Source organism: Bactrocera neohumeralis, chromosome 6 (assembly GCF_024586455.1).
Source record: "Bactrocera neohumeralis isolate Rockhampton chromosome 6, APGP_CSIRO_Bneo_wtdbg2-racon-allhic-juicebox.fasta_v2, whole genome shotgun sequence".
NCBI classification, from domain to species: Eukaryota; Metazoa; Arthropoda; class Insecta; order Diptera; family Tephritidae; genus Bactrocera; species Bactrocera neohumeralis.
In genome coordinates, this window is record NC_065923.1 from 5583392 (window position 1) to 5596452 (window position 13061).

The 13061-nt window shown below is 37.8% G+C and overlaps 1 protein-coding gene across 1 annotated transcript in view; it reads left to right on the forward strand.

Annotated features, from left to right (window-relative positions):
• The first annotated feature begins 1208 nt into the window (after window positions 1-1208).
• Window positions 1209-13061, forward strand: part of LOC126763044 (uncharacterized) — a 77695-nt gene continuing 65842 nt past the window's right edge. Inside the window, 2 exon segments of the mRNA XM_050480217.1 lie at window positions 1209-1288; window positions 10047-10486. The gene's annotated coding sequence lies outside the window, so the exon portion shown is untranslated.

The window sequence follows — 13061 nt, forward strand, 5'->3', positions numbered from 1 at the left end:
TTATCGGACCCTTCGTTTGAGTCGCTTGAGGACTTCCTCGTAAAACTTGGCGTTGACGGTTTGTCCAGGAAAAACAAATTCATGGTGGACGATGCCTTTGATGTCAATAAAGACAATTTTCAATTTGGATTTGCTCATTCTTCCATTCTTTGGACGAGGAGACGCCGGCTAAATCGACTCATCTCAAGTCACGCTGATTATTTATATATAGTATATAGTATACTCTATACGGTCTGCGACGTTACTTGCTGAATGTTACAAAGGCAAACTTAATACTCCATGTTCGTCTATATATGTATGTATATATGTATGTGTGTGTTTACAACTATAATTTTGTTTCAAATAATTTCCGCTTTCATTTCGTTTCAAATTTAAATTCCTTCAGCGACACAAGTGTGGCGAATTTCGCTGTAAATGCGGCAGCACGTTCAACTCCAGCGCAGGAAAGTTTCAATTTCTTTTCTGTTAGAAACCGAAGACCAAAAGCAAATCGAATAAACCGCCGTGCAATTTCCAAGCATAAAAAGCTCCAACTGAACAAAGCGAGGCAAACGACAACGGACTAACCAAGCATAGACCCAACTACAACAACAATAAAATAGTCAACAATAAAACCGCAACAACAATATGACAATCAACAATAGTGCCATCAACAGCGCCAACGACTTGGGCAGCAGCGAAAATGTGGTGGCCAAACAACAGCAGATAACCTGCAACTTACAAATCGCTCATTGCCGACTGTTAGCATTTGCCAGCGATAGCTATAATGCCAGCGCCATACTCGGCGATAGCGACGGCGCAAGCGCCGGCTCACACAAAGTCGATCAACATGGTAAGCACGATTGCGCTGCGTCAAGCGCTCAAGCGCTCACACGCTCATTCGCTTAACTTCTGAACGCTTGCTTGCTTTTGCTTTTGCTCCGGCTTTGTGCTTCATTTTACAGCGTTAAGTTCAACTGTCGGCGCGCTTAGTTGAGTATGTGAACCAACTTCAAAATCTACAACCTCTTCAACGCCTTTGGCCAAAGCGCGACCACACCACAACGCGTCGCCGCAACAACAACAACAACCCTCCGCGCTGCGCTCTACAAACTGCCGCACTCAGTGGCGAATGGCAAGCGACCGCAGCAGAGCGATCGCTGTATGGGGCCTCCACAAGCGCTTGCTTCGAGTTGGGCTTTTCAGTTTCTTACAGTGTGTCAGCGCGGATGGCAGTGCTGCCGTCTTCATTTGCAATACAAATTTGTGTTCGTTCGTCGACGCGTCTACGTCTTCATACGCTTTTAAGGTGTGTACAAGCATACACAGCATAAAAATATGTTTGCATATGTCTGCCTATATATCCACGTAATTACAAACCGAAAGCGTTCGCAGGCCAACCGCTCCGCGCTCATTAGTGTTGAACAAATTGAAATGCGCCCGGGCGCGCGCGCGCTCTAATCGTGTAAGAATGCATATCAACTGAAACGTACTACGAATGGAAATGCATATGCGCATGTGTGAGTGTGTGAACTGCTTGGTGAAATAGAGTAAAAAACGGAGGTAAAAGGTAAAATAACAACGCGGAAAAAAGCACGTTGCCGCGCCATACGATTTCAATGTAAACGTAACAGGTGTAACAGCGCTGCTGGCGTTCGGCTGTCAACGTTGTTTTTGTTTTAGCCAGTGCTGTTATTATGATTGTTCGGGTTTTTTGCATTTTTTGTTTTTACCTCATCGACATCGACTGGCATTGTTATTGTGAATTGTGTTTTGCGGGTGCTGATCGACGCGATTAGAAACGGCGCGGCCGCGTCTTGGCCGCCGCTTAGCCAAATGTCATGCCGCGCCATGTGTCGTACGGCTGGCCGCATAGCCACAGCGCAGTAATTTGCTTAGCGCGCATGTGTGTGTTTGTGTGTGTGTGACAAGCAACGGACCAAAATAACCGTAGCTAAATAACTGTGCTGTTTGAGTGCTTTTTAAGCTACGATTATGAAACCGTAATAGTGCAACAGTAACAACAAAACCACAACAACAACAATGCGCACCCCATTGGTTGTAACAAATGTGAATATACAGCGAGAATTAGAAGTTCACAAATCAAGATCGTAAAATAATGGATATATTCACAAAGCAAAAACAATAAACAATGAAATGGCGACAGTAGAAATTAAATAAAAACGAAACACAATGGATAAGTAAAAGCAGCAGATACTGCTGTATAATTTATAGAACCACACAAACATATGTACTATATATATTTACATACATATCTATACAACTGTCATAATAGTGGGAAGAAGTTGTTCACAAAACTATTAATCTTTGGCTCAATGAAATAGATGAAGTGAATACAAAACAGTTTCAAGCCACGCTTTATATATAAAACAATTACGTAAACAGCTAAGCAATATGAAATGTAGAAAATCGTAATAAAAAACTTATAATATAAAATGTAAGCTTTTGTGATTTTAAGTACGTAGTTTCTACGTAGAATCTTAAAACGATAAAAAAGCTTGAACGAAAATTTCACTTTTTGCACATGGTCTGCTGTTGCATTAGAGAATTCTTATAAGTTTAGCTTTGATTGGGATTGTCATATGCCACAGGAACTCATTTAGTGGAAAGTATAATTGTAAATAAGAAAACTTTTCTCTCTTAGTTTTATAGATCTTATCAAAAAACATGCTAAGAGACTCGAAATGTTGGCAGGTGACTTAACTAGGAGGCAAATGAAGTAAATATGGATGAATATATACTACCATGAAAGCAGTCTCTCGGAAGAGATTTCAGAGTCTTATTTATTTGAATTGTTTTGGTAAAACTACATAATACATCTCTTATTCATCTCTTTATAAATAATGAATAACAACGAGACCAGAATTGGTACAAGTACAAGCCTAGATAAGCCTTTTAAGTAGCTAGAGTCAGATCATTTCTCTTAGTGATTTGCTTTCATCACACATTCATGGTATTCTTTGGCTTGGTTTTATCTTGTATGTATGTTCCAAGTTTCGAGTAAAGTCATTTTGATATTTAGCATTTTCTTTAAGAATAAAATAAAGGGGTTTTCAAAAAAAAGCCTTTTTCAAACTTTTTTTTACATATAAAAAAGAAATTTTTATTAGAATTTTTATTTTTAGAAACTTACACTTTCGGAAATTTTGGAAAAAAATTTTAAGCTCGGCCATTGCGACGCCATTTCCGGCGACCCCTAGCAAAAAAGATGCAGGATAACTCCTTACAGGATAATCTAAAATGAAAAACAAAAAAAGTGTTTTATTTAAAATCTTATCTTAGTATTTGGACGAAGGAAAAAAACTTAAAAATCGATTTTGGTAGACATTTTTAGAAAAAAATAAAAATTTCACATAATTTTTGTTTTTTAAATAGTTGTAATATGAAAAAAAACCTTCGTCCAAGTCTTTAGGAGTTGTATCTCAAAGACCTGGGTAAAATTTCATGAAGATCGGTTGAGTAGTTCTCGAGAAATCTTGTCAACCGACTTCTAAAACACAGTTTGAAGAAAAACGCGTTTAAAGACAGCGCACTTAGCAAACCAAAGTTGATTATACTTAGTCCTGTCAACAAACTACTTTATAATATTTGTTTTTAGTTATTCGATATGGTCACAAAAAAAAAATAATGATTTTGTGAGACTCTTCAAAATTCTGAGCGATTTTCGACAGACCACGTTCTCAAACTCTGACGACAAACTGTAGTTCCAGAGGGCCAATCATCTGCAGTTAAGAAATGAAAAATATTGCATTTAAGTCACTGCTAGGGCGGTTTTTGTCATGTGTGCTTTCGGAGATTAGAAAATCTTGTTGGAAGATTTAATGCTTTCCATCGAAGAAAGTATTGCTTAACTGCTTTACCACGTCTTCTAAAACATACGGCTGACACACTTTTGTCACAGTTTTACACGTTTTCTCATAGGCGTGAAGAGGTGTAACGTCTTTACAGAAGACTCTCTACCAAACCATTACAGCAGCTGGAAGGTTACAACGTTGAACCCTTGGAATCACATTTCTAACAATGTCTTTGAAAGTTTTTGCATAAATTTTGTCGTTATGCTTATTGAAAACTTCTTCAACATTAAAACTTTATTTTTCTGTAAAAAGGATAAGTTCATGGCCGGTGACCGCAGTGAAGAAGTCGGTTTCGTCTGGTGAGCTTAATTTGTTTCAAACGCTTTATCAGATAATGGCCAGTTGACTGACGGTAGGCTTTCATGCGGAGACTATCTCCAATAAGTCTTGTCGTTGATCTTTTCGATATGTCTATTTCGCTTGACATAACTGTCTTTTTTTAAGAGGACTTCTGATGTGGTGGCGAACATTTTTATGGCAAAATTTGTTCGAACCACGCTAAGACGAGGTCTTTTGAAAAACCTTTTAAAGTGCGGTAAACAAACATTCTGGAAATACTAATTCTTTTGTGATGCTGAAAAATTTTACTTCCGAAATATTTTGTGTTGTATTCTGAACATGAACTTTATCAAAATTTCAAATCTAGCTCCGCAACATTAAACAATTCAAGTTTCTTTTCTTGGTTAAAAAAAAAACATTTGTTTCTCATAAATACATAAGTGAAATAACAGCACATTTCGGCATTGTGTAATAACCTCATAAACATAAGTATTAACAACAACACTTCCGTCGTCAATGTGTAATAATTCTCACAGCAGGTGTGAAAGCAACCTAATTCACCGTTATTTATGTGGAAATTGTCAAACCCAAACTACTGGCACTTTTATTATTATTACTTTGTTTAGAATGTTTTCGAAGATCTGTGTGTTGGCTCGGAATGTGTCGTTTGTAATTTCTTCATTGACACGTTTGGGCATAATTTTTAAACGTTGAACATAAGTGAGCGTGTAATTTCCATCCGCTAGCTCTGTGGGCTATTATTATGATAATTATTGTCATCACTAGTTTTATGGCTTGTTTTTGTTTTATTACGTTTCTTCTTGGAGTTGAGCTGGTTCTTTCACCTTTGAGTTGCTGTGGCTTGTAAGAACGCTTTTGTGCGCATATTTATAGCTCTGCGCCGTCTTCAGTTTTATTGGTGGTGGCTTTGACATTTGCATAAAATGCGGATAACAGATTTGAAAATTACAGCAGCGATTTCGGGTTTGTGTTATAGTTCTTTAGAAAAGCGTTAGAAATGATTGCTTCGGCGGTGGGTGTGTGGGGCTGCTGATATTTCAAAATCATTTTTGAAAATAATATATAATAGTAGCTTTTTGACAGAAGGAAAAGAAGCTGCCTTTAATTTGGTGTCCAATACCAAAAGTTCACCAGATGATGTCTCTGTTGCTGACGTCTTCACTTCTGCTGGAGAAAATATTGATATGCAGAGTTGAATCGAGAAGGCACAATCTTTTATAAGAGTGTACAGGTGCTGGCGTACGTCGTGATATTGATATCATTAGCCTCAACAATTGCGCCATTGGCTCCACTTCCTCCAGACTGGATAAAGAAGACAAGCAAATGGGCCTGGTAGTGAACGAGGGCAAGACGAAATACCTCCTGTCATCAAATAAACAGTCGTCCCACTCGCGACTACCCTTCCACGTCACTGTTGTCATAACTTGGAAGTCGTAGATAATTTCGTCTATCTTGGAACCATTATTAACACCAACAACAATGTCAGCCTCGAAATCCAACGCAGAAATAACTCTTGCCAACAGGTGCTATTTCGGACTGAGTAGGCAATTGAAAAGTAAAGTCCTCTCTCTGATGGTTCTGCGGAAGATTTATGGTCATTGGCAATATCGCATTCGATGGAATGATGAGCTCTACGAGTTATACTATATGACGACATTGACATAGTTCAACATATTAAGAGACATGGGCTACGCTGGCTGGGTCATGTCGACGGAATGGATGAAAACACTCCAGCTCTGAGAGTACTCGAAGCAGTACTCGCCGGGGGAAGCAGAGGAAGAGGAAAACCTCCACTACGTTAGAAAGACCAGATGAAGAAGGACTTGGATTCTCCAATTGGTTCCAAACAGCGAAAAGGAAGAACGACCGACGCTATAACCGCGTAAGCGATGTCTACGGCATTAAAGAAGATTAATATATAATAGTATCAGAATATAATATCTAAGAATTACAAGGTTCCGAGCACCAATTCTGATAAAGATTAGCAAATCTCCAAGTGTGTAAAGTTTGTGGAACCTCCGTATCCCTAAAATCAGAGCTGAACAAAGAAGCTTTGAATCTACAGAATGTTCCCTTCTGCAATTATGTACCTATCACGAGATTCTGGCCCCTAACAAGCGACGGATTTTTGACTAGAACTAAAAGGGAACAAAAAATCTATTAGAAAGCAGAAGACGTTTTCAAATTTACACCATTTTTGAGATTAAAACACAAACGAAAATTAAAATTGACATAACTTCGAAGCCTTGTGTACTTAAAGTCTTGTGGTTTATTCAACTTAGCTGTGCGTTTAGCTTAGTCACGGCACGGTAAAAACACTGACATATATGTTCGTATGAACGTAAGTATGGCTTTGTTTGGTTGGAAAAAGTGTGTGCTGAAAAGCCATTCATATACCATGCAGCCATTTATGATCGTATGTCTTCACATGTGTGCATGTGTATGTGCATGGCTGCTGCCACAAGAGGTCTAACGGTCAGGCATTCAACCTAAGCGGCAACGACTTGCAAAACACACAACACCGCCAAGCCACGAAGCTGCTACTAAGCTTTAAGCGGTCACCAAAGCGTTAAGCAATACGCTAATGAGCGAGCAAATGAGTCGCCCGTGTGCGGTAATGCGTTTTGAAGGAGACGAAAAAAATGCCGGCGACTAAGCACAGCTTGCAAAAGGTTGAAACGCAAATGACTTCTTTAAACTTTTTCGTTTCGGAAGCGTTGCTCAGTCTGTCGAATAGAATAAATAGAGAATGAAAAGTGTTTCTAATTACAACAAAAAATGCGAATGCTCGTGGCAACAGTAGCTTAGTAGTCAACTACATTTTTACATTCAACATTTTTTGCGCTGGCAATGAAATAAATTTGAAAAAAGACAAAAAATGAAATATAAAAAAAAGTCAAGTAAATAAAGTCAAATGTCCAATAATGAAATAAAGTTGTACTCGTGGAAATTGGCTGCACAAGTTCGTGACGAAGTCGACAAAAACTAGTACTAACTTATACAGAAATGGCATTTACATACATACATAATGGTTATAAGTGTGTAAGTATGTCAGTGTCCAACGTTAGATGATGTAGTGTTCTGAAGTTATGCGAAATGTAAAAAAGTCTGTATTTTCATACACCTATACATAGATATAGGCATATGTATGTATGTATGTGTGCGCATGTTGTTTTGAAAAATTCTACACCAAAAGCCATAAATCTTTTAACTTCCATTTAACTAAGCAAATGGGCGAAAATGCCAGCGCGAACACAGCGCACATGCGCAGTGCGCATTATGAAAAACTACGAGCACACGCACACCAACTTACATGAACTCTTATGTTCATATCTCATAAATATACATATATGTATGTATAAGTTGTTCAGTGTTTTGAATATTAGAAATAAAAATTTGAAATTTAGTTAAAGACTTGAGTTTACTTTGTGGGCATGTTCCATCGCGTCTTGATTAATATGACGCAGTAAAAGAACACTCGGTTAATTTTATTTTATAAGTCTGATATGAAAAGCTAAATGTTTAAGCAATATTTTTGATAAAAGAATACATTTAAAATGAAATGAAAAATGTATTTACCGAAAAATATATTGATTTTAAAATTTTTATTACATAATTGCTAAGTAGAAATAATTCGAATATCAGTAAAAATCGCTTAATACCAACTCTTCTCGAGTTGTAAGTTTCTGATCTATTCATTTCATAAGGTCATTACAATTGTTATTAATATGTAACCCAATCGTTCATTGGAATTACCCAATTTTGGTATTTCTTAATTTAATTTAGCTTCTTTAAAATTGGGCTTACCACTCGGTGTAATTAATAATTAATATAAAGTCGGAAGGAAATCTAATCTAAAGAAATAATAGAGATTAGAAAATAGGAAAAAAACGAAGCTACATATACCAGGTTTTTCAATAAGTTTTGTCGTTTCATAGGAAAAACACAATTTTATGGTTCAAAATACACTTTATTATTCAGTATAATCTCCCTGAACATTAATACACGCTTCAACAGCCGTTACGACCTCTTCATTTGATGAAAAACGCTTGCCACGCATACATTTTTTGAGTTCTGGAAACAATTGGAAGTCGCTGAGGGCTAAATCTGGTGAATATTCCGTGGATGAAGCAACAATTCGAACTTCATTTCACGAATTTTTGTCATTGTTAAGATGCTCTTGTGACACGGTGCATTGTCCTGATGAAATAGGATTTTTTTCTTCTGCAAAACGGGTTTGTTTTCACGAAATTTTTCCTTCAACTGGTCCAAAAGGTTGCAATAATATTCAGAATTGGTTGTTTTACAAGTTTTGCAAGTAATCCACAAACAAAATTCCTCTCGCATGCCAAAAAACTGATGCCATAACCATCTTGGCCGATTTTCGAACTCGTTTCGAAGCCGAACAACCAGGTTCACACCACTCTTTAGCCTCTTGTTTTATTTCAGGATCATGGTGATAGACCCAAATCGCATACATAGTGATGAATCGAAGCACACAATATCCTTTTTAAAACGCTCCAAGTGTTGCTGAGAAAGTCGCAATCGAATGTGTTTTTGTTCCACTGTTAGCGAATGCGGCATCCATTGTGCACACAGCTTTCTAAAACCCTAAAATTTCACTTAAAATATGGCTATTCACTATTAAATCTCTCTCAGTCAATCGACGATCTTCCAAGACCATATCCTGTATTGTGGCTATGATTTCTGGTGTAGATGCGCTTTTTGGACTTCTTCACGTGGATCGTCTTGAAGGCTTGTACGACCACGTTTTAATACAGCAACCCATCTTTCTACTACTCTAGTTGTAGGTGAACAATCATTATACACTTTTAACATTCGTTTATTTTTATATTTATTTTTTTCCATTGTAAAAAAATACTGTGACACGGCGACACTAAATGGCTTGTAAGCAAAGAATGAATTGACAGATTGAAATGAAAATTCAAGAATAAACCAACAATACAAAAAAAAATTTGGGGTAGTAGCAACGCCCTCTCTTATCGAACGACAAAACTTATTGAACAACTTGGTAGTATGCTCCATATAGACATTTCTTATTCTTCTTAATAAACTTAACATTCCCTGTTCGGGGTTTATAAAGCGGGGATAACTTTTACATTTACTTTTAAATGCCTCTTCACAGGGTTACCATGAAATATTTATGTATTTTGCAATACAGGATAAACATTAATTTTGGAACTATACAGAAGTTATCTTGAAATTATTTTATTTTTTAGACTTCATGGAAAGAGGTCAGTAGAAACTGTAAAATAGATTACGCTACTACATCGGTGGTAAATGATGCTAGCACTATCATTATGCCGTGAAATAATTGAAAGACCGATAATTGTAAAAAAGTTGTTTTAATACTTGTCGCCGACAGAAAGTGCCAAACTCTCGAACGCATTGTTGTCAAGGAAAATCTTTTAAAAGGTGACCCTTGTACAATCTAAAGCATACATCAAATATTGCAGCAGAAACCCGATCAAGCATTCTTCGGAAGACACGATTGCAACTCTGGGGAACACTATATATATTTTTCCAATTTTAATAGTTTGGGTAACTTAGCTTATTACATCTTAATACAAGTATTCAAGCGTTTTCTAACGGTGCTGTACATTATTCATGTGAATGCGTATGTGCTGTGTTCCGAAACTAAAACACTGTGCCAAGACATGCGTGCCGACATTCGTGCAGTTGCTGCAAAGTAAATGCGCGTGAGCGCGTGTTACTTCAATAATCTCGCTGTTTTTCATTTTATTCGAGTAATCAAGATACATGGCTTTTTAATTAATGTAATTCAATAAAATAGTGAACATGTCAAAAAGCGAAAAAGGAATATAGAAGCGAAAACAGTTTCATTGCAATTATTTATGTTTTTAATTGCAGATTAATGCAAAACAAACGAGCCAGCAATGAAAGTGGACCAATAAATTATGAATTTGCATTGAAAAAAGTGTGAAATTAAAGTTTATTCGCTGTAAAAATTAATTTTTGTACAAGTTTTGAAAGTTATATGTAGGCATATTCAGCAAAGCTTTTTATGACAAAACCAACAACAAATCATAACAGTAATTCGCAATAAAAGGCGTTAATAACATAACCGCAAAATGCAGGTGAGCTGCGTTCGAAAACGGTGGCAATCTGGTAGCAAAATATCAATTATACAACAACAACACGCAATTAAATTACAACAATAATAATCTGACGCATATTGTATGAATGGAGGCGCAGCAAGTGCAAAAACTACAAAATAAACTTTAAATCACCAAATTGAATGAAATTAAAAAAAGTAACAACAACAACAACAGTAGCTGCAAACGAGACGTGTAAGTACTTTACAGTTTTCTTTCATTTACACACACAAACGTAGTATTTGTTTGTTTGCACCGTAGCTATATTTTTGAACTATTCGTGTGATCTTTCAGCTATATTTATCGGCTATGAACAAATCGATTGTCTCTGGGCAATTTATATTTTATTTCTTGATTTATATAAGACTAAATTATATATCGGGTAGTGTGATTAGTTTCTAATGAAAAAAGTATCCACTCCATTAGTGTTCTTCCTTGTTAGTAATTGCAAGAAATCTGCACACATCTGCGCCAAGATCATTCACACCGAATATTTTGATTACATTCGTACAATAACTTTGAGACGGTCACATTGGTCGGTATACGAGTATTAGACAAATTCAGAAAATAAGATTGGAGACCTGACATTAAATTTGTTAGTAAAAATACATAAATTTGTCCTCTCCTACCTTGTATACATATACCAAATATACCAATATACGGCTGTCCGCTTGATTTTCAGGTAATATTGGGTAGTCGAAAAAGTCTTTTCGTATTTCTAATCAAACTTCGACTTAATTTTTTTATTTATACTAATTAATAAATAAACAAATATGTATCATTATGGAGACCACTTTTTGCCATTTTTCCGCTAGAGACTTTAGTCCAACAGTGTAAAACTTTCATCAGTGTGAATCGAAATTTCGAAATTTCCAGAACGGAAGCGAGCGAACCTTGTGTTATACAAACTGATACAGCATCGTCTCCGTAAACTTCACAAATTTCATTGGTGGCTTGGTGGTAGCACTGGAGATATGTGACTGCAACGACATCTATTGACAAAAGACGAAAAGACTTTTTCGACTACCCAATATGCCAGATAATAGGCATGCCACAAGGTAAGCTAGTACGAAATATGCATAGAGTCGCTCTACTGGTTTGCATAGAAAACACCAAACAAAAATGAAGAAAAAACGTTAACTTCACTGGTAGTGCAGACGGGCGGCCAGCTGTAATACCCTTCTCAAATGCAAAAGATTCCTTACAAGCACTTAACTCCGATGGCTCTGCTTGTATGGCAGCTATATTTTATGGTTATCCGATCTAAACAATTTCTTCGGAGATTCAATCTTTGTCTTGGGCAATAACCCATGCCAAGTTTCGTGAAGATATCTCGACTTGACTCCTTTCGTTCAGTTGGCAGCTATATGATGTAGTGTTCCGATAAAGACAATTCCGACAAATGAGCAGTTTCTTTGGGAGAAAAGGATCTGTGCAAAATTTCAGATCGATATCTCTCTCAAAAAATTATGCACTACTTCACGTATATAAAGACAGACGGACGGGCACCCAGACTGACATGGCTAAATCGACTCAGCTCATCACGTAAATTATATATATAAGCTATTTGATATATGTATAGTATATAATTTATAAGGTCTCCGATATAGTCTTCTAGGCGTTACAAACTTATCCTGGTATGACTGTCTGTTGTTCATTTCCATATTGGTTTTTATAATCTCCTCAGAGACTTCATTGTATATTTCCCAAGGAGAGTTGATTTTCCGGGTGTCTGTTCTAATTAATTAACAATGTTTCTCACAGTGCACTCACTCAAAGTAAGTGCACAGGCAGACACAAAAGCTTTGTAAGCGCTCAGCAAAACAGTGGCGGCAAGGCGGACAACAACGGCGGCGGCGACGACCATGGCTGCTGTGGCTCCGTGCACAAATGCGTGTGCGCAGAATTTTAAATGAATTCGTGCTTTCACGCGTCCAGCGTCCAGTGTTGGCGACACCACCAACAGACCCGACCAAAGCCCACCACATTGCTGCTTTGTTGTTGCTGGCTGCTTTATGCGCAACCATGACCATCCAGCGGCGGCAGTGACAGTGGCAACTATAACGTCAACGGCAATTGCTCACAAAGTTGTCGCCACCTCACCAACATATGGACGCGGTGAACGCACGCTCGCTCCAATGCCATGTTTGCCGCTTGTCTTACGCTGTCTAGCTGTCGGCGCGCGGCATTTGTCTTATCTGGCAGCCGCAAGTGTCGGTGCGGCGCGTCGCGGTGTTGGCGTTGTGGCTGCGGCGCTGGCATTGCCGCTGTCGTGTTGGTGGTCGCCGTCGTATTTTTCCAACTAAATTTAATTTCTATTCAATTGCTTGGCCATATAAGCGCACGCACACGCGCACATGCGTGAGTATGTGTGGTTTGCTGATTTCTATGTGGCGCGCATGGCTCTAGAAATGGTCTGCTGCCGCTGCATGCATATTCTAGTAGCGGCAAATTGTCTTGGACTCTTCAGCTTCTTGCAGCGCGTCGCATTTGCAGCTCTGCCATTGTCCTGTCCTTTGCTTAGCGTTTTTTTTCTGCGGCGGTCGTTAAGTACTTCACTTTTATGAATTTTTACTTTCGCTTGGAAAAGGATTTTTTGCTCCTTCTGACGCTGTGTTTATTTGCGTATTCGCAATGCATTTATTTATGCGATTTACTTATTCAGCTGACGGCGTGGCAGTGGGGCGTTGAACACGGCATGCATATTATGTGCCTGACTTGCATGCTTATCAGTTAGGCGGCACACACACACACACACGTGCGCGCGCAT